The 17,723-nt window shown below is 46.1% G+C and overlaps 15 non-coding genes across 15 annotated transcripts; all 15 read left to right on the plus strand.

The window, feature by feature from the left end:
- Positions 1 to 5,892: 5,892 nt before the first annotated feature.
- On the plus strand, positions 5,893 to 6,056 carry LOC134951013 (U1 spliceosomal RNA). The gene has a single exon (XR_010183829.1). It is a non-coding gene; the product is annotated as a U1 spliceosomal RNA (small nuclear RNA).
- A 152-nt stretch (positions 6,057 to 6,208) lies between these two features.
- On the plus strand, positions 6,209 to 6,371 carry LOC134952583 (U1 spliceosomal RNA). Its single transcript, XR_010185075.1, has one exon. It is a non-coding gene; the product is annotated as a U1 spliceosomal RNA (small nuclear RNA).
- A 670-nt stretch (positions 6,372 to 7,041) lies between these two features.
- On the plus strand, positions 7,042 to 7,205 carry LOC134950481 (U1 spliceosomal RNA). Its single transcript, XR_010183393.1, has one exon. It is a non-coding gene; the product is annotated as a U1 spliceosomal RNA (small nuclear RNA).
- A 152-nt stretch (positions 7,206 to 7,357) lies between these two features.
- On the plus strand, positions 7,358 to 7,520 carry LOC134952511 (U1 spliceosomal RNA). The gene has a single exon (XR_010185018.1). It is a non-coding gene; the product is annotated as a U1 spliceosomal RNA (small nuclear RNA).
- A 670-nt stretch (positions 7,521 to 8,190) lies between these two features.
- Positions 8,191 to 8,354, plus strand: LOC134950791 (U1 spliceosomal RNA). Its single transcript, XR_010183648.1, has one exon. It is a non-coding gene; the product is annotated as a U1 spliceosomal RNA (small nuclear RNA).
- A 152-nt stretch (positions 8,355 to 8,506) lies between these two features.
- Positions 8,507 to 8,669, plus strand: LOC134952968 (U1 spliceosomal RNA). The gene has a single exon (XR_010185325.1). It is a non-coding gene; the product is annotated as a U1 spliceosomal RNA (small nuclear RNA).
- Positions 8,670 to 9,340: 671 nt separating this feature from the next.
- On the plus strand, positions 9,341 to 9,504 carry LOC134951462 (U1 spliceosomal RNA). The gene has a single exon (XR_010184197.1). It is a non-coding gene; the product is annotated as a U1 spliceosomal RNA (small nuclear RNA).
- Positions 9,505 to 9,656: 152 nt separating this feature from the next.
- LOC134953197 (U1 spliceosomal RNA) lies at positions 9,657 to 9,819 on the plus strand. Its single transcript, XR_010185478.1, has one exon. It is a non-coding gene; the product is annotated as a U1 spliceosomal RNA (small nuclear RNA).
- A 671-nt stretch (positions 9,820 to 10,490) lies between these two features.
- LOC134951233 (U1 spliceosomal RNA) lies at positions 10,491 to 10,654 on the plus strand. The gene has a single exon (XR_010184011.1). It is a non-coding gene; the product is annotated as a U1 spliceosomal RNA (small nuclear RNA).
- A 152-nt stretch (positions 10,655 to 10,806) lies between these two features.
- LOC134953569 (U1 spliceosomal RNA) lies at positions 10,807 to 10,969 on the plus strand. The gene has a single exon (XR_010185645.1). It is a non-coding gene; the product is annotated as a U1 spliceosomal RNA (small nuclear RNA).
- Positions 10,970 to 13,591: 2,622 nt separating this feature from the next.
- LOC134950277 (U1 spliceosomal RNA) lies at positions 13,592 to 13,755 on the plus strand. Its single transcript, XR_010183224.1, has one exon. It is a non-coding gene; the product is annotated as a U1 spliceosomal RNA (small nuclear RNA).
- A 152-nt stretch (positions 13,756 to 13,907) lies between these two features.
- On the plus strand, positions 13,908 to 14,070 carry LOC134953184 (U1 spliceosomal RNA). Its single transcript, XR_010185466.1, has one exon. It is a non-coding gene; the product is annotated as a U1 spliceosomal RNA (small nuclear RNA).
- A 671-nt stretch (positions 14,071 to 14,741) lies between these two features.
- LOC134951358 (U1 spliceosomal RNA) lies at positions 14,742 to 14,905 on the plus strand. Its single transcript, XR_010184113.1, has one exon. It is a non-coding gene; the product is annotated as a U1 spliceosomal RNA (small nuclear RNA).
- A 152-nt stretch (positions 14,906 to 15,057) lies between these two features.
- LOC134952002 (U1 spliceosomal RNA) lies at positions 15,058 to 15,220 on the plus strand. The gene has a single exon (XR_010184629.1). It is a non-coding gene; the product is annotated as a U1 spliceosomal RNA (small nuclear RNA).
- Positions 15,221 to 15,890: 670 nt separating this feature from the next.
- On the plus strand, positions 15,891 to 16,054 carry LOC134950687 (U1 spliceosomal RNA). The gene has a single exon (XR_010183563.1). It is a non-coding gene; the product is annotated as a U1 spliceosomal RNA (small nuclear RNA).
- The last annotated feature ends 1,669 nt before the right edge of the window (positions 16,055 to 17,723 follow it).

The raw sequence follows: 17,723 nt of genomic DNA on the forward strand, positions 1-17,723 counted from the left end.
TTTGGCATTAAATGTTGCCATGTTCTTGACCATTCCTCTAGTGCAGGGGCGGAACTGCCAGAGACAACGGAGTCAGTTGCCGCCGGGCTCCAGCCCTAAAGGGGCTTCCTCCATTGCCCTCCGGCTGTTACGTGCCCTTCCTACTAAATAGACAAAGGCGCTACCAGCAGGGTCTCGCAGTTTGTACATTCCATGCCGTAACACCCTTCTTTCCACCTTTTTAAAGACCCAGCCCAGCAGCCTCGCCGCTGCCACCACCGCTAGCTGCAGCACTGCCAGCGGTGGGGTGCCCCTGCTTCTTCTCACACCACAGATAGCTGGGCAGCACTGCAACTGCCTGCCTGATTGCTCCGCCCCCTTCCGGCTCCCAAGCACCTCTGCTGCCCAGTGATCCAGGAGCCTGCTGCTAGGAAGAAGTGGCCGAGCTTCAGCAAGCGAGTCTGGACACTGGCGGAGGAAGCCATGATAACCAGATAATGGGGAGTGGAGAGCCAGTTCCAAGGTAATACTTTATACAGCTGGTTGAGATCCTGGTCGGTGGATATGGATTTCAAGAAAACCCTGGAGATGCTTCCTTTCAAGGGAGACACTCTCTTTGGAGAAGACCTCAATAAGATTGTAGCTGATCTGGCTACTGCTAAAACAGCTTGCCTACCTTGTATGACTCCTACCACGCAGAAGGCTAAAAGTACTTTCCCTTGGCCCTTTCATCCTCAAGGTAAAGCGTACCCAAGGTCAGGCATACCCAAAGCAAGCTCATGCTTCCAGACCTGACAAGCCCAGACTGAAGCAAGCCTGGGCTGCCCATCAGCCTGCTTCCAAAACGGACAAGCCTGCCGCATGACGGTGCAGGCCTCCCTCTGGGGGATCCCAGGGTGGGGGGCCCGACTTCTAGGTTTGGCATAATTCTAAGCTAGAGAATTCTGTTTGGAGCTCACCTTGTACTTTGTGAAGAAATAATCAGCATTGTGGCTGAGCAGATACATGTAGTGTGTGGCTGCAAACTGCATGGATCTGCTGCGTTGTAATGCTGATACTTTTTTTTTCAAAGTACCAATAGCTTCATATAATGTTCACAATTTTTATGCAGGATCAAATAGCTCAATAGGTAGGGTGTTTGATTAGAATTCAACAGGTTATAGGTTTGAATCCTGGGTATGGTAGTTATAGGTTTGAATCCTGGGTATGGTATAGTTGTTCTGACTGCCGGCATCCTATCACCTGGGATATCATACTAAATAAATGGAGTTGATCAATTTTTTTTATTTTTTTTTTAAACTAGGGACAATTTCCAGATACTTTTCTTTATAACTGAGATTGCCCCCTGGAACTTCACATCAGTTGACAACTATGCATGAGTGGGCAGTGCTTGCTCTGGATCTGCCCACCCATTTATGTGCCGTCATAAAAGAAAGCACAACTGACAGTTATCCTGGGCGTACACTACACAATTATCTGTCAGGCTATCTATCCAGTCTGGATGGATGGAATGAAAATCTGGTAATGTATAGGAGCAAATGTCAATTAACCATTTGCTCCCAAACACTAGAAAAGTGGTCAAAAATGGTCATTACACAAATTGGTTAAACCCAAAATTTAACCAATTTGTTTAGGGGACCATTTTTGTCCATTTTCTAGTGTTTGAGAGTAAATCGTTGATGGTCATTTGCTCACATAGATAACCGGATTTCTATTCCAACCAGCCAGTGTTGGAGATATGGTCTGCCAGATTACATAATGCATACCAGAGCCATAACTAGACTTTTTGGTGCCCTGTGACAGATAATTATATGCGCCCCCCCCCTCCACTATTTTTGCAATATGGACAAAAGGCGCATGCCTTGTGGGGAAGGGGCATAACAAGATTGGTCTCAGAGAAAGCACATGAGATATGAAGATATATCTAGTATACTTGACACTCAATGGTTTGTGGTATTGCCGGGGTGCCCTCCTTAAATGCATATACAGTCACACATGGCGTGTTTGTGCAAATGGCATATCAGCAGTCAGCACTAACTGGTGACATGCCATTTGTACAAGTAAGCCATGTGTGACTAATATATAAACATACTTTATTAAATAACACCTCAAACTATCATACCCAGGATTCAAACCTATAACCTGTTGAATTCTAATCAAATACCCTACCCATTGAGCTACTTGATCCTGCATCTATTCTAACCTCCAAAAACAGATTCAGTTGCATTTTCCAGCGTGTTTTGTTTGCGCCTTTGCAAATGTCTTACATCGACAAACTTATTTAGTACTATTTTGCAAATAGGGTTACATTGTCGCAACATTGTGTTCCCTAATTGCTTGATTTTTTTAAATGCAACAATTGATAAAGACACCTGATAATTGCTCTGTGGAGTCTTATTTTGTGTCTACTTCTTATCTACATTTAATTCCCTACCTCTAATCAAGGCATTTTTAAATGCTGGGGGCTGCCAGGACGTGAGGCCTACCTAGACTTTAGATCTGAATTTGAAAGTACTTGTGAACTAACTTAATTTCCTACTTCTAAATTCATTCCTAAATTCACTACTTACATGAATCCTGTAGTTGGGCATTTTGAGCCTTCAATTGTGGGCATTGTTTTGTGTCCAGACCAGCAGCTGGTGGTGTGCATTTGCTGGAAAGGCATCGAAGACCTCCGATATGCTGCATCTCCTGATGTGTGTCTCCCTCAAGTGGCTGTCAGCAAATGCATGCTAGACACCCCATTCCAAGCTGATTGTGACATCACGGAACATGCATCATAGAACAGGCATGCTAGAATATGGGTCTTCAACCTGCGACCCTCCAGCTGCTGTGGAACTACATATACCAGCATGCCCTGCCTCAGTTTTAGCATACCTTAATAGCAAAACTGTGGCAGGGCATGCTGGGATGTGTAGTTTCACAGCAGCTGGAGGGCCACAGGATGAAGACCCATGTGCTAGAGCCAAGCCGCAGGTACATTGAATGCTAGCAAGCTGAATGTTTAAATCCTTTTTGTTCCGCAGCATTCCAATGCGGAAGATTCCATGGAACCAGAGATTATTCCATTGAGAAGGACATGCTGCCTGGATGACTGCACTGTGCAAATTAAATCACGGAGCCAGTTGGCTTGTGGGTGGCTCTGGTGACTGGGTGGTTGGGTGGGCGGTGTGTCGGAGGTGGAGCACATGCAAATGAATGTGTATCATCCAGCTAGTGAGAGTGAAAACTCATGCAGGAGTGTGCCTGCTTGTCAGTGGGTTATGCACCTTGAGAGGCGTCAAATCTACATGGAGCAGCTGGAGGGGACAAGAGCAGGTTTGCAAAATATAGATAGAAGAGCATATATGCTGGCGCATTCTCCATGATTGTGTCAGCTTATGTTTTGGTGCACTGCACTTTCCTTCACTAAGTTTTAGCCATTTTGGTTAAACGCAAGTGTAGTTGCTTCTCGCACTTTTGGCTGTGATCTTGTATCGTGGTTGAAGAGTCTGCTGGAGGGATTGTTTTCTTCATTGGCGAGAGACTGAAGATATTCCAGGATGGAAGGCTTGGAAACACTATCCGTTTTTCAGTTGTGGAAGAGTTGAAAGACCGGATTGGACTACATTCTATAGTAAAGGATATCTTTGTATTTATTAATCCTCCATTTATATGTGTCTGTCTTTCAATAAAGCTTCGGGCTTGTGATTCCCTCACCCTCTTACACTCCACACACATAGCCTTATTAACTGTTGTATTATTGTATAGTTTAAATGTATAGTGCAGTTCATGATTTATAGTGTAGGCTGGCCTGTGCTGTAGTTCTTGAACTGTACTATACCGACAGCATTTGTATTGTGTTTTATCTGTGCTGCAACACAGTACTTATGTGTGTAATGTTTATGTATGTTTTTTTGCTTCTTTATGTCAATAAAGACTGCTTTTTCAATCCAATATCTGAAAACAATCAATGTTTATCTTTGATGGCAATAGAAGTGGTATGATATTTGCTGCTTTTGAAAGGCAATATCTGATATGTCCCCTATCTGGGAACCATATATTAAATGGCTTTTCAGAAAAGGAAGATGGTAGAAGAGCTTTCAGTTCTTGTTGGACCGATGCACATTTCCTATTCTAGCCTCCAAAAACAGATTCAGTTGCATTTTCCAGCGTGTTTTAAATGCGCCTTTGCAAATGTCTTACATCGACAAACTTATTTAGTACTATTTTGCAAATAGGGTTACATTGTTGCAACATTGTGTTCCCTAATTGCTTGATTTTTTAAATGCAACAATTGATAAAGACACCTGATAACTGCTCTGTGGAGTCTTATTTTGCGTCTACTTCTTATCTCCATTTAATTCCCTACCTCTAATCAAGGCATTTTTAAGTGCTGGGGGCTGCCAGGACGTGAGGCCTACCTAGACTTTAGATCTGAATTTGAATGTACTTGTGAACTAACTTAATTTCCTACTTCTAAATTCATTCCTAAATTCACTACTTACATGAATCCTGTAGTTGGGCATTTTGGGACTTCGATTGTGGGCATTGTTTTGTGTCCAGACCAGCAGCAGGTGGTGTGCATTTGCTGGAAAGGCATCGAAGACCTCCGATATGCTGCATCTCCTGATGTGTGTCTCCCTCAAGTGGCTGTCAGCAAATGCCTGCTAGACACCCCATTCCAAGCTGATTGTGACATCACGGTACATGCATCATAGAACAGGCATGCTAGAACATGGGTCTTCAACCTGCGACCCTCCAGCTGCTGTGGAACTACACATCCCAGCATGCCCTGCCTCAGTTTTAGCATACCTTAATAGCAAAACTGTGGCAGGGCATGCTGGGATGTGTAGTTTCACAGCAGCTGGAGGGCCACAGGATGAAGACCCATGTGCTAGAGCCAAGCCGCAGGTACATTGAATGCTAGCAAGCTGAATATTTAAATCATTTTTGTTCCGCAGCATTCCAATGTGGAAGATTCCATGGAACCAGAGATCCTTCCATTGAGAAGGACATGCTGCCTGGATGACTACACTGTGCAAATTAAATCACGGAGCCAGTTGGCTTGTGGGTGGCTCTGGTCACTTTGTGGTTGGGTGGGTGGTGTGTCGGAGGTGGAGCACATGCAAATGATTGTGTATCATCCAGCTAGTGAGAGAGAAAACTCATGCAGGAGTGTGCCTGCTTGTCAGTGGGTTATGCACCTTTCCAGACGTCAAATCTACATGGAGCAGCTGGAGAGGACAAGAGCAGGTTTGCAAAATATAGACAGAAGAGCTCTCCAGCCTAGTTTGCTGTCTGTTTCCACTTTTCTTTTCTTGAGCCGCTCCCTTCTATGCCCTTGCGCACTATCCTGACTTCTCCCGTCTGCTTACTTTGTGCCTTCCAATGCACAATGCAAACTACAGGTAGTGCTGCAGGGCCCACACCCTTTTACTTGCCTTACAGAGCAGCTCTGGAGCTGTTACAGTGCCCAGCTGCTGCAAGAAATCAGCTTGAATGCTTCAGGGGCTGGGGCATAGCCAACATGAGCCCCACACCGAAGGAGGGTGGAGGTGTTTAATGCGAACTAGAGGTCATCCAAGCGCCGCAAAAGGCCGCCATGCCCTGCACGCCCCTTTTCTCTTTTCATATGCAGACGAGGGTTAAAGCCAACTTTGACCCACTGCTTGGATGGCATTACCATATGCAAATCAATCTGCTGCAGGCCTTCCCCCAGGAATGCTTGCACTAGTTGTTGCATTTGGTTTGTTGTTTGGGGGTGCTTCAGTATTAGGCAGCCTTCTGCCCTCCAATGTTCATCTGAAAATATGTGTTCTCCCTGCAGTTGTTGTCCCCAGATGAGAGTTCCCTTGTGCTGCCTCAGTTGAATCTCCTTTACTTGACAGAGATGTGCCTGAGCAGCGGCCCTCTCCAGCCCTATCCCAAATCATACTTATCTTGCATAGGAGATACCATGGTCATGAAGATTGTTTTTCCAGGGTGAGGTTCATTCATTGCATTCTGGGTATGCTGACCCCTGTGATTTCCCCAAATGTGGGAAACTTGACTGCATTATTTGTAGTAGTGGGGGACTGTGTTTGTGCTTTCCTCTGGTCAGCTCTGGTAAAAGTCAGATTTCTTTGTCTCATTTCTTCCTCTAGCCTTGTTCTTCTTTCGAGAGTTCCCTTGTGCTGCCTCAGTTGGATCTCCTTCACTTGACAGGGGGGTGCCCGAGCAGCGACCCTCCCCAGCTCTAGCCCAACTCCTACTTACCTGCCAGGTGAGATACTATGATCATGTAGGTGCTTCTCCCAGGGCAAGGCTCACCCATTGCACTCTGGGTGTGCTGCTCCTGCGATTTCCCCAAATGTGGGACACTTGACTGCATAATTTGTGTTTCCCCTGGTCGGCTCTCGTATAATTCAGATCTCTTTGTCTCAGGTCTCTCTCCAGCCTAGTTTGCTGTCTGTTTCCACTTCTCTTTTCTTGAGCCGCTCCCTTCTATGCCCTTGCGCACTATTCTGACCTCTCCTGTCTGCTTACTTTGTGCCTTCCAACGCACAATGCAAACTACAGGTAGTGCTGCAGGGCCCACACCCTTTTACTTGCCTTACAGAGCAGCTCTGGAGCTGTTACAGTGCCCAGCTGCTGCAAGAAATCAGCTTGAATGCTTCAGGGGCTGGGGCATAGCCAACATGAGCCCCACACCGAAGGAGGGTGGAGATGTTTAATGCGAATTAGGGGTCATCCAAGCGCCGCAAAAGGCCGCCATGCCCTGCACATCCCTTTTTTCTTTTCATATGCAGACGAGGGTTGAAGCCAACTTTGACCCACTGCTTGGATGACATCACCATATGCAAATCCATCTGCTGCAGGCCTTCCCCAGGAATGCTTGCACTAGTTGTTGCATTTGGTTTGTTGTTTGGGGGTGCTTCAGTATTAGGCAGCCTTCTGCCCTCCCATGTTCATCTGAAAATATGTGTTCTCCCTGCAGTTGTTGTCCCCAGATGAGAGTTCCCTTGTGCTGCCTCAGTTGAATCGCCTTTACTTGACAGAGATGTGCCTGAGCAGCGGCCCTCCCCAGCCCTATCCCAAATCATACTTATTTTGCATAGGAGATACCATGGTCATGAAGATTGTTCTCCCAGGGTGAGGTTCATTCATTGCATTCTGGGTATGCTGACCCCTGTGATTTCCCCAAATGTGGGAAACTTGACTGCATTATTTGTGGTAGTGGGGGACTGTGTTTGTGCTTTCCTCTGGTCAGCTCTGGTAAAAGTCAGATTTCTTTGTCTCAGATCTTCCTCTAGCCTTGTTCTTCTTTCGAGAGTTCCCTTGTGCTGCCTCAGTTGGATCTCCTTCACTTGACAGGGGGGTGCCCGAGCAGCGACCCTCCCCAGCTCTAGCCCAACTCCTACTTACCTGCCAGGTGAGATACTATGATCATGTAGGTGCTTCTCCCAGGGCAAGGCTCACCCATTGCACTCTGGGTGTGCTGCCCCTGTGATTTCCCCAAATGTGGGAAACTTGACTGCATAATTTGTGTTTCCCCTGGTCGGCTCTCGTATAATTCAGATCTCTTTGTCTCAGGTCTCTCTCCAGCCTAGTTTGCTGTCTGTTTCCACTTCTCTTTTCTTGAGCCGCTCCCTTCTATGCCCTTGCGCACTATTCTGACCTCTCCTGTCTGCTTACTTTGTGCCTTCCAACGCACAATGCAAACTACAGGTAGTGCTGCAGGGCCCACACCCTTTTACATGCTTTACAGAGCAGCTCTGGAGCTGTTACAGTGCCCAGCTGCTGCAAGAAATCAGCTTGAATGCTTCAGGGGCTGGGGCATAGCCAACATGAGCCCCACACCGAAGGAGGGTGGAGATGTTTAATGTGAATTAGGGGTCATCCAAGCGCCGCAAAAGGCCGCCATGCCCTGCACATCCCTTTTTTCTTTTCATATGCAGACGAGGGTTGAAGCCAACTTTGACCCACTGCTTGGATGAGATCACCATATGCAAATCCATCTGCTGCAGGCCTTCCCCAGGAATGCTTGCACTAGTTGTTGCATTTGGTTTGTTGTTTGGGGGTGCTTCAGTATTAGGCAGCCTTCTGCCCTCCCATGTTCATCTGAAAATATGTGTTCTCCCTGCAGTTGTTGTCCCCAGATGAGAGTTCCCTTGTGCTGCCTCAGTTGAATCGCCTTTACTTGACAGAGATGTGCATGAGCAGCGGCCCTCCCCAGCCCTATCCCAAATCATACTTATTTTGCATAGGAGATACCATGGTCATGAAGATTGTTCTCCCAGGGTGAGGTTCATTCATTGCATTCTGGGTATGCTGACCCCTGTGATTTCCCCAAATGTTGGAAACTCGACTGCATTATTTGTGGTAGTGGGGGACTGTGTTTGTGCTTTCCTCTGGTCAGCTCTGGTAAAAGACAGATTTCTTTGTCTCAGATCTTCCTCTAGCCTTGTTCTTCTTTCGAGAGTTCCCTTGTGCTGCCTCAGTTGGATCTCCTTCACTTGACAGGGGGGTGCCCGAGCAGCGACCCTCCCCAGCTCTAGCCCAACTCCTACTTACCTGCCAGGTGAGATACTATGATCATGTAGGTGCTTCTCCCAGGGCAAGGCTCACCCATCGCACTCTGGGTGTGCTGCCCCTGTGATTTCCCCAAATGCGGGAAACTTGACTGCATAATTTGTGTTTCCCCTGGTCGGCTCTCGTATAATTCAGATGTCTTTGTCTCAGGTCTCTCTCCAGCCTAGTTTGCTGTCTGTTTCCACTTCTCTTTTCTTGAGCCGCTCCCTTCTATGCCCTTGCGCACTATCCTGACTTCTCCCGTCTGCTTACTTTTTGCCTTCCAACGCACAATGCGAACTACAGGTAGTGCTGCAGGGCCCACACCCTTTTACTTGCCTTACAGAGCAGCTCTGGAGCTGTTACAGTGCCCAGCTGCTGCAAGAAATCAGCTTGAATGCTTCAGGGGCTGGGGCATAGCCAACATGAGCCCCACACCGAAGGAGGGTGGAAGTGTTTAATGCGAACTAGGGGTCATCCAAGCGCCGCAAAAGGCCGCCATGCCCTGCACGCCCCTCTTCTCTATTCATATGCAGATGAGGGTTGAAGCCAACTTTGACCCACTGCTTGGATGACATCACCATATGCAAATCCATCTGCTGCAGGCCTTCCCCCAGGAATGCTTGCACTAGTTGTTGCATTTGGTTTGTTGTTTGGGGGTGCTTCAGTATTAGGCAGCCTTCTGCCCTCCCATGTTCATCTGAAAATATGTGTTCTCCCTGCAGTTGTTGTCCCCAGATGAGAGTTCGCTTGTGCTGCCTCAGTTGAATCTCCTTTACTTGACAGAGATGTGCCTGAGCAGCGGCCCTCCCCAGCTCTATCCCAAATCATACTTATTTTGCATAGGAGATACCATGGTCATGAAGATTGTTTTCCCAGGGTGAGGTTCATTCATTGCATTCTGGGTATGCTGACCCCTGTGATTTCCCCAAATGTGGGAAACTGGACTGCATTATTTGTGGTAGTGAGGGACTGTGTTTGTGCTTTCCTCTGGTCAGCTCTGGTAAAAGTCAGATTTCTTTGTCTCAGATCTTCCTCTAGCCTTGTTCTTCTTTCGAGAGTTCCCTTGTGCTGCCTCAGTTGGATCTCCTTCACTTGACAGGGGGGTGCCTGAGCAGCGACCCTCCCCAGCTCTAGCCCAGCTCCTACTTACCTGCCAGGTGAGATACTATGATCATGAAGGTGCTTCTCCCAGGGCAAGGCTCACCCATTGCACTCTGGGTGTGCAACTCCTGCGGTTTCCCCAAATGTTGGACACTTGACTGCATAATTTGTGTTTCACCTGGTCGGCTCTCGTATAATTCAGATCTCTTTGTCTCAGGTCTCTCTCCAGCCTAATTTGCAGTCTGTTTCCACTTCTCTTTTCTTGAGTTGCTCCCTTCTATGCCCTTGCGCACTATCCTGACTTCTCCCGTCTGCTTACTTTGTGCCTTCCAACGCACAATGCAAACTACAGGTAGTGCTGCAGGGCCCACACCCTTTTACTTGCCTTACAGAGCAGCTCTGGAGCTGTTACAGTGCCCAGCTGCTGCAAGAAATCAGCTTGAATGCTTCAGGGGCTGGGGCATAGCCATCATGAGCCCCACACCGAAGGAGGGTGGAGGTGTTTAATGCGAACTAGGGGTCATCCAAGCACCGCAAAAGGCCGCCATGCCCTGCATGCCAATTTTCTCTTTTCATATGCAGACGAGGGTTGAAGCCAACTTTGACCCACTGCTTGGATGACATCACCATATGCAAATCCATCTGCTGCAGGCCTTCCCCCAGGAATGCTTGCACTAGTTGTTGCATTTGGTTTGTTGTTTGGGGGTGCTTCAGTATTAGGCAGCCGTCTGCCCTCCCATGTTCATCTGAAAATATGTGTACCTCCTGCAGTTGTTGTCCCCAGATGAGAGTTCCCTTGTGCTGCCTCAGTTGAATCTCCTTTACTTGACAGAGATGTGCCTGAGCAGCGGCCCTCCCCAGCCCTATCCCAAATCATACTTATTTTGCATAGGAGATACCATGGTCATGAAGATTGTTCTCCCAGGGTGAGGTTCATTCATTGCATTCTGGGTATGCTGACCCCTGTTATTTCCCCAAATGTGGTAAACTTGACAGCATTATTTGTGGTAGTGGGGGACTGTGTTTGTGCTTTCCTCTGGTCAGCTCTGGTAAAAGTCAGATTTCTTTGTCTCAGATCTTCCTCTAGCCTTGTTCTTCTTTCGAGAGTTCCCTTGTGCTGCCTCAGTTGGATCTCCTTCACTTGACAGGGGGGTGCCCGAGCAGCGACCCTCCCCAGCTCTAGCCCAACTCCTTCTTACCTGCTAGGTAAGATACTATGATCATGAAGGTGCTTCTCCCAGGGCAAGGCTCACCAATTGCACTCTGGGTGTGCTGCTCCTGCGATTTCCCCAAATGTGGGAAACTTGACTGCATAATTTGTGTTTCCCCTGGTCGGCTCTCGTATAATTCAGATCTCTTTGTCTCATGTCTCTCTCCAGCCTAGTTTGCTGTCTGTTTACACTTCTCTTTTCTTGAGCCACTCCCTTCTATGCCTTGCGCACTATCTTGACTTCTCCCGTCTGCTTACTTTGTGCCTTCCAACACACAATGCGAACTACAGGTAGTGCTGCAGGGCCCACACCCTTTTAGTTGCCTTACAGAGCAGCTCTGGAGCTATTACAGTGCCCAGCTGCTGCAAGTAATCAGCTTGATTGCTTCAGGGGCTGGGGCATAGCCAACATGAGCCCCACACCGAAGTAGGGTGGAGGTGTTTAATGCGAACTAGGGGTCATCCAAGCGCCGCAAAAGGCCGCCATGCCCTGCACGCCCCTTTTCTCTTTTCATATGCAGACGAGGGTTGAAGCCAACTTTGACCCACTGCTTGGATGACATCACCATATGCAAATCCATCTGCTGCAGGCCTTCCCCCAGGAATGCTTGTACTAGTTGTTGCATTTGGTTTGTTGTTTGGGGGTGCTTCAGTATTAGGCAGCCTTCTGCCCTCCCATGTTCATCTGAAAATATGTGTTCTCCCTGCAGTTGTTGTCCCCAGATGAGAGTTCCCTTGTGCTGCCTCAGTTGAATCTCCTTTACTTGACAAGGGAGGCATTTTGGATTTTTTCTTTGGGTACCCTTACACCTGATGGTCTGAATGAGAGCATCGAACTGAACAACATTGGCAGTCTCTGAAGATTTTATCTATTGATTTACCTAATATATTATTTATTGAATATCCATTTATTGTATGTTTAATAAATAAACAAAATTATTAGAAGTAGCTATTTTGGAAACAGCTTTCCTCTTAGGATGAAACTGTATAATCCTGTTGTGTGTATTCCTTTAATGCTCCTTAGTAAAATCCACTAGTAATGATGAACATCAGATTTCTTCCTCCATCCTCTTTTTACACTTTCTCTTGGTTCTATATATATATATATTTTTTCTATTTTTATTTTTTTCCCCTCCTTCTCCCAAAAGGCCCCCCTCCCTCTCCCCCCCTCCCTGTTTTAAATTTTAAAATCTTTAAATATTTAAATCTTCGAATCCTTAAATTGTCTGTTTAATATTTATTTTTTCTTCAATTCTTTTTGTTGTTTAAACAGCAATGTAGTTATTCCAGGGGTTAAAATAATGAAATATAGAAATAATATTAACAAAAATTAAAGGTAAAAATGAATTGATAGAATGATCCCATTAAAAGTAAATAAATAATATGGATGTTAAGCTGAGCAGGTTGGATTCGAACATGGGACTAGCTGCATAGAGTGCATTTGATGTTTCCCCTGCGCCACAAGAACTGCTTTAGTAATGGCATGGATTTATGTTACCCTAAAAGGTTTTATATAAGTAAATGGGGATCCTTAGTGCTGAGTCTCTGAATTATGTATATGTGATTATAGATATGAGGTATTGATTGAAAGATTATAGGTTAATCTGTATATAGATTATATATTTTCTGTTATTTTTTAAACCACCTTGTTGCTTATTTTATTATTATTTTTAATCACCATGTTGCTTATTTTTATATTATGAAATGCCTTTATATGTGCAATTGCAATTAGAAAGTTGTTCCATATGTGAGTCATTACATGTATGCATCCAATTAGTACATGTATGTATCCAATCAACTAATTAGTAATGCTATTGGTCCGGTGCATTTTAAAAAGAGCCTGCTAGGCTGCTGATGTATCCTCTGACGAAACCGCTCTTGGATAACAGCGGAGAAACACGTAAGGAAGGTGATTACCGGACACTCTGATTGCTGAGATATAAGCCCGTTCATGAACGAGCTACATCACGGCGGACGTCTGATGTAAAGACAGCGGTGAAGGGGAAAAAGCAATTTGAGACCGAGCAAAAGGAGGTCTCTACCCCACGGCAGGGAGAAATATCCCGACCGCGAGTGCCAATAAGATCCAGCCACGGTTAACGGGGGTCGTAGCATACCGCTGTGTTTCACCAACCATCACAGCGCTCTCCCCCTGTTTTCTTTCATTACTCACGTGAGTTACATATGAACTTTAACTGCAGTAAATAAGAGGCGTTGGTTACAACTGTTGCTGTTCATCCACAAGAAGGAATTTAATGTATCAATTACAATTGGAAAGTAACGATTAAATTACAACAGCTGTATCCAGGAGGATTTTTTGGACACTTTAATAAACATTCCGTTGTCATCAAGGGCAATATGAAATAGATCCTGATTACATTTAGATATGGATAGTGGTGCCTATATATGTTGACTCCATTGTATTTTATTGAATGTGGGTTTCTTCTGTCTATATATATTTTTTTTAAAATAAAGAGCTTGTATATTTTATTTTTTGCGCTCCCTTGATAACAAGTGTGATTATCTTTAAAATTTGGTTTATTATTGGTAGAACAGTACTACCTATGGGAGCACCATTTTATAATATATGGTGAAAATTAATAGATGTATAAAGATTAAATAAGCAACAAATTGGTGAAATAGATAAGTTTTGATAGGAGCACTGGGTTCTATATATATTTATTGACATTTGGTTATATATATGTATAGACTTTATAAATTCTTGACAGAGATGTGCCTGAGCCCTCCCCAGCCCTATCCCAAATCATACTTATTTTGCATAGGAGATACCATGGTCATGAAGATTGTTCTCCCAGGGTGAGGTTCATTCATTGCATTCTGGGTATGCTGACCCCTGTGATTTCCCCAAATGTGGGAAACTCAACTGCATTATTTGTGGTAGTGGGGGACTGTGTTTGTGCTTTCCTCTGGTCAGCTCTGGTAAAAGTCAGATTTATTTGTCTCAGATCTTCCTCTAGCCTTGTTCTTCTTTCGAGAGTTTCCATGTGCTGCCTCAGTTGGATCTCCTTCACTTGACAGGGGGGTGCCCGAGCAGCGACCCTCCCCAGCTCTAGCCCAACTCCTACTTACCTGCCAGGTGAGATACTATGATCATGAAGGTGCTTCTCCCAGGGCAAGGCTCACCCATTGCACTCTGGATGTGCTGCTCCTGCGGTTTCCCCAAATGTTGGACACTTGACTGCATAATTTGTGTTTCCCCTGGTCGGCTCTCGTATAATTCAGATCTCTTTGTCTCAGGTCTCTCTCCAGCCTAGTTTGCTGTCTGTTTCCACTTCTCTTTTCTTGAGTTGCTCCCTTCTATGCCCTTGCTCACTATCCTGACTTCTCCCGTCTGCTTACTTTGTGCCTTCCAACGCACAATGCAAACTACAGGTAGTGCTGCAGGGCCCACACCCTTTTACTTTCCTTACAGAGCAGCTCTGGAGTTGTTACAGTGCCCAGCTGCTGCAAGAAATCAGCTTGAATGCTTCAGGGGCTGGGGCATGGCCAACATGAGCCCCACAGAGAAGGAGGGTGGGGGTATTTAATGCGAACTAGGGGTCATCCAAGCGCCGCAAAAGGCCGCCATGCCCTGCATACCCCTTTTCTCTTTTCATATGCAGATGAGGGTTCCAGCCAACTTTGGCCCACTGCTTGGATGACATCACCGTATGCAAATCCGTCTTCTGCAGACCTTCCCCCAGGAATGCTTGTACTAGTTGTTGCATTTGGTTTGTTGTTTGGGGGTGCTTCAGTATTAGGCAGCCTTCTGCCCTCCCATGTTCATCTGAAAATATGTGTTCTCCCTGCAGTTGTTGTCCCCAGATGAGAGTTCCCTTGTGCTGCCTCAGTTGAATCTCCTTTACTTGACAGAGATGTGCCTGAGCAGCGGCCCTCCCCATCCCTATCCCAAATCATACTTATTTTGCATAGGAGATACCATGGTCATGAAGATTGTTCTCCCAGGGTGAGGTTCATTCATTGCATTCTGGGTATGCTGACCCCTGTGATTTCCCCAAATGTGGGAAACTTGACTGCATTATTTGTGGTAGTGAGTGACTGTGTTTGTGCTTTCCTCTGGTCAGCTCTGGTAAAAGTCAGATTTCTTTGTCTCAGATCTTCCTCTAGCCTTGTTCTTCTTTCGAGAGTTTCCTTGTGCTGCCTCAGTTGGATCTCCTTCACTTGACAGGGGGGTGCCCGAGCAGCGACCCTCCCCAGCTCTAGCCCAACTCCTACTTACCTGCCAGGTGAGATACTATGATCATGAAGGTGCTTCTCCCAGGGCAAGGCTCACCCATTGCACTCTGGGTGTGCTGCTCCTGCGATTTCCCCAAATGTGGGAAACTTGACTGCATAATTTGTGTTTCCCCTGGTCGGCTCTCGTATAATTCAGATCTCTTTGTCTCAGGTCTCTCTCCAGCCTAGTTTGCTGTCTGTTTCCACTTCTCTTTTCTTGAGCCGCTCCCTTCTATGCCCTTGCGCACTATCCTGTCTTCTCCCGTCTGCTTACTTTTTGCCTTCCAACGCACAATGCGAACTACAGGTAGTGCTGCAGGTCCCACACCCTTTTATTTGCCTTACAGAGCAGCTCTGGAGCTGTTACAGTGCCAACTGCTGCAAGAAATCAGCTTGAATGCTTCAGGGGCTGGGGCATAGCCAACATGAGCCCCACACCGAAGGAGGGTGGAGGTGTTTAATGCGAGCTAGGGGTCATCCAAGCGCCGCAAAAGGCTGCCATGCCCTGCACGCCCCTTTTCTCTTTTCATATGCAGACGAGGGTTGAAGCCAACTTTGACCCACTGCTTGGATGACATCACCATATGCAAATCCATCTGCTGCAGGCCTTCCCCCAGGAATGCTTGCACTAGTTGTTGCATTTTGTTTGTTGTTTGGGGGTGCTTCAGTATTAGGTAGCCTTCTGCCCTCCCATGTTCATCTGAAAATATGTGTTCTCCCTGCAGTTGTTGTCCCCAGATGAGAGTTCCCTTGTGCTGCCTCAGTTGAATCTCCTTTACTTGACAGAGATGTGCCTGAGCAGCGGCCCTCCCCAGCCCTATCCCAAATCATACTTATTTTGCATAGGAGATACCATGGTCATGAAGATTGTTCTCCCAGGGTGAGGTTCATTCATTGCATTCTGGGTATGCTGACCCCTGTGATTTCCACAAATGTGGGAAACTCGACTGCATTATTTGTGGTAGTGGGGGACAGTGTTTGTGCTTTCCTCTGGTCAGCTCTGGTAAAAGTCAGATTTCTTTGTCTCAGATTTTCCTCTAGCCTTGTTCTTCTTTCGAGAGTTCCCTTGTGCTGCCTCAGTTGGATCTCCTTCACTTGACAGGGGGCTGCCCGAGCAGCGACCCTCCCCAGCTCTAGCACATGTAAGTTTGTTTTTATTTTACTACATTGTGGTTTGTGGCTCTATACCATGTAATGCATGTCTTTTAACAGTAGTCAAGTCTTCCAATGTGCTTGTTAGTGAAACCCAATACATAGCTTTATTTTATTTTGTTTCTTCAAATATTGAATGCATATGTCTTATAACTTTTTTTTTCAATATATAAACATTTTTATTATAAGATTTTCAATGACACAAGTACATCCAAGTTGCAGATTATGGGTTGTGAAGGACAAATCAACCATATAAACAATTTAAGCAATTTAAATTGCATGCAGGTAGTAGAATATCAAACTCCTTGGATGAGAGTTGGTCGTAATAAACTAGGATAGAAAAGAATAAAGTAGAAAATAAGATTTTAAACCTACCGGTAAATCTTTTTCTCGTAGTCCGTAGAGGGTGCTGGGGACTCCGTAAGGACCATGGGGATAGACGGGCTCCGCAGGAGACATGGGCACTTTAAGAAAGACTTTAGTTCTGGGTGTGCACTGGCTCCTCCCTCTATGCGCCTCTATGCCACAGTTAGAGAAACTGTGCCCAGAGGAGACTGACAGTATGAGGAAAGGATTTTGTTAATCCAGGGCAAGATTCATACCAGCCACACCAATCACACTGTATAACTTGTGATAAACTACCCAGTTATGAGTACGAAAAAACAACATACTGTAGCATCAGTGCAGGACCGATGCAACTATAACATAACCCTTATTGAAGCAATAACTATATACAAGTATTGCAGAAGTAGTCCGCACTTGGGACGGGCGCCCAGCATCCTCTACGGACTACGAGAAAAAGATTTACCGGTAGGTTTAAAATCTTATTTTCTCTAACGTCCTAGAGGATGCTGGGGACTCCATAAGGACCATGGGGATTATACCAAAGCTCCAAAACGGGCGGGAGAGTGCGGATGACTCTGCAGCACCGATTGAGCAAACATGAGTTCCTCCTCAGCCAGGGTATCAAACTTATAGTATTTTGAAAAGGTGTTTGAACCTGACCAAGTAGCAGCTCGACACAGCTGTAGTGCCGAGACCCCTCGGGCAGCCGCCCAAGAAGAGCCCACTTTCCTCGTGGAATGGGCCTAGACCGATTTCGGTAACTGCAATCCAGCCATAGAATGCGCTTGCTGAATCGTGTTACAAATCCAGCGAGCAATAGCCTGCTTTGAAGCAGGGGCACCAATCTTGTTGGTTGCATACAGGACAAACAGCGCTTCAGTTTTCCTGACTCTAGCCGTCCTGGCCACGTAAATTTTCAAAGCCCTGACCACATCAAGTAACTCGGAATCCTCCAAGTCACGCGTAGCCAAAGGCACCACAATAGATTGGTTCATATGAAAAGATGAGACCACTTTTGGTAGGAATTGAGGATGGGTCCGCAATTCCGCTCTATCCACATGGAACACCAAATATGGGCTTTTATGTGACAAAGCCGCTAATTCCGACACTCGCCTAGCCAAAGCCAAGGCTAATAACATGACCACCTTCCACGTGAGATATGTTA

This window comes from Pseudophryne corroboree, chromosome 8, assembly GCF_028390025.1.
Source record: "Pseudophryne corroboree isolate aPseCor3 chromosome 8, aPseCor3.hap2, whole genome shotgun sequence".
In the NCBI taxonomy this organism is placed as follows: Eukaryota; Metazoa; Chordata; class Amphibia; order Anura; family Myobatrachidae; genus Pseudophryne; species Pseudophryne corroboree.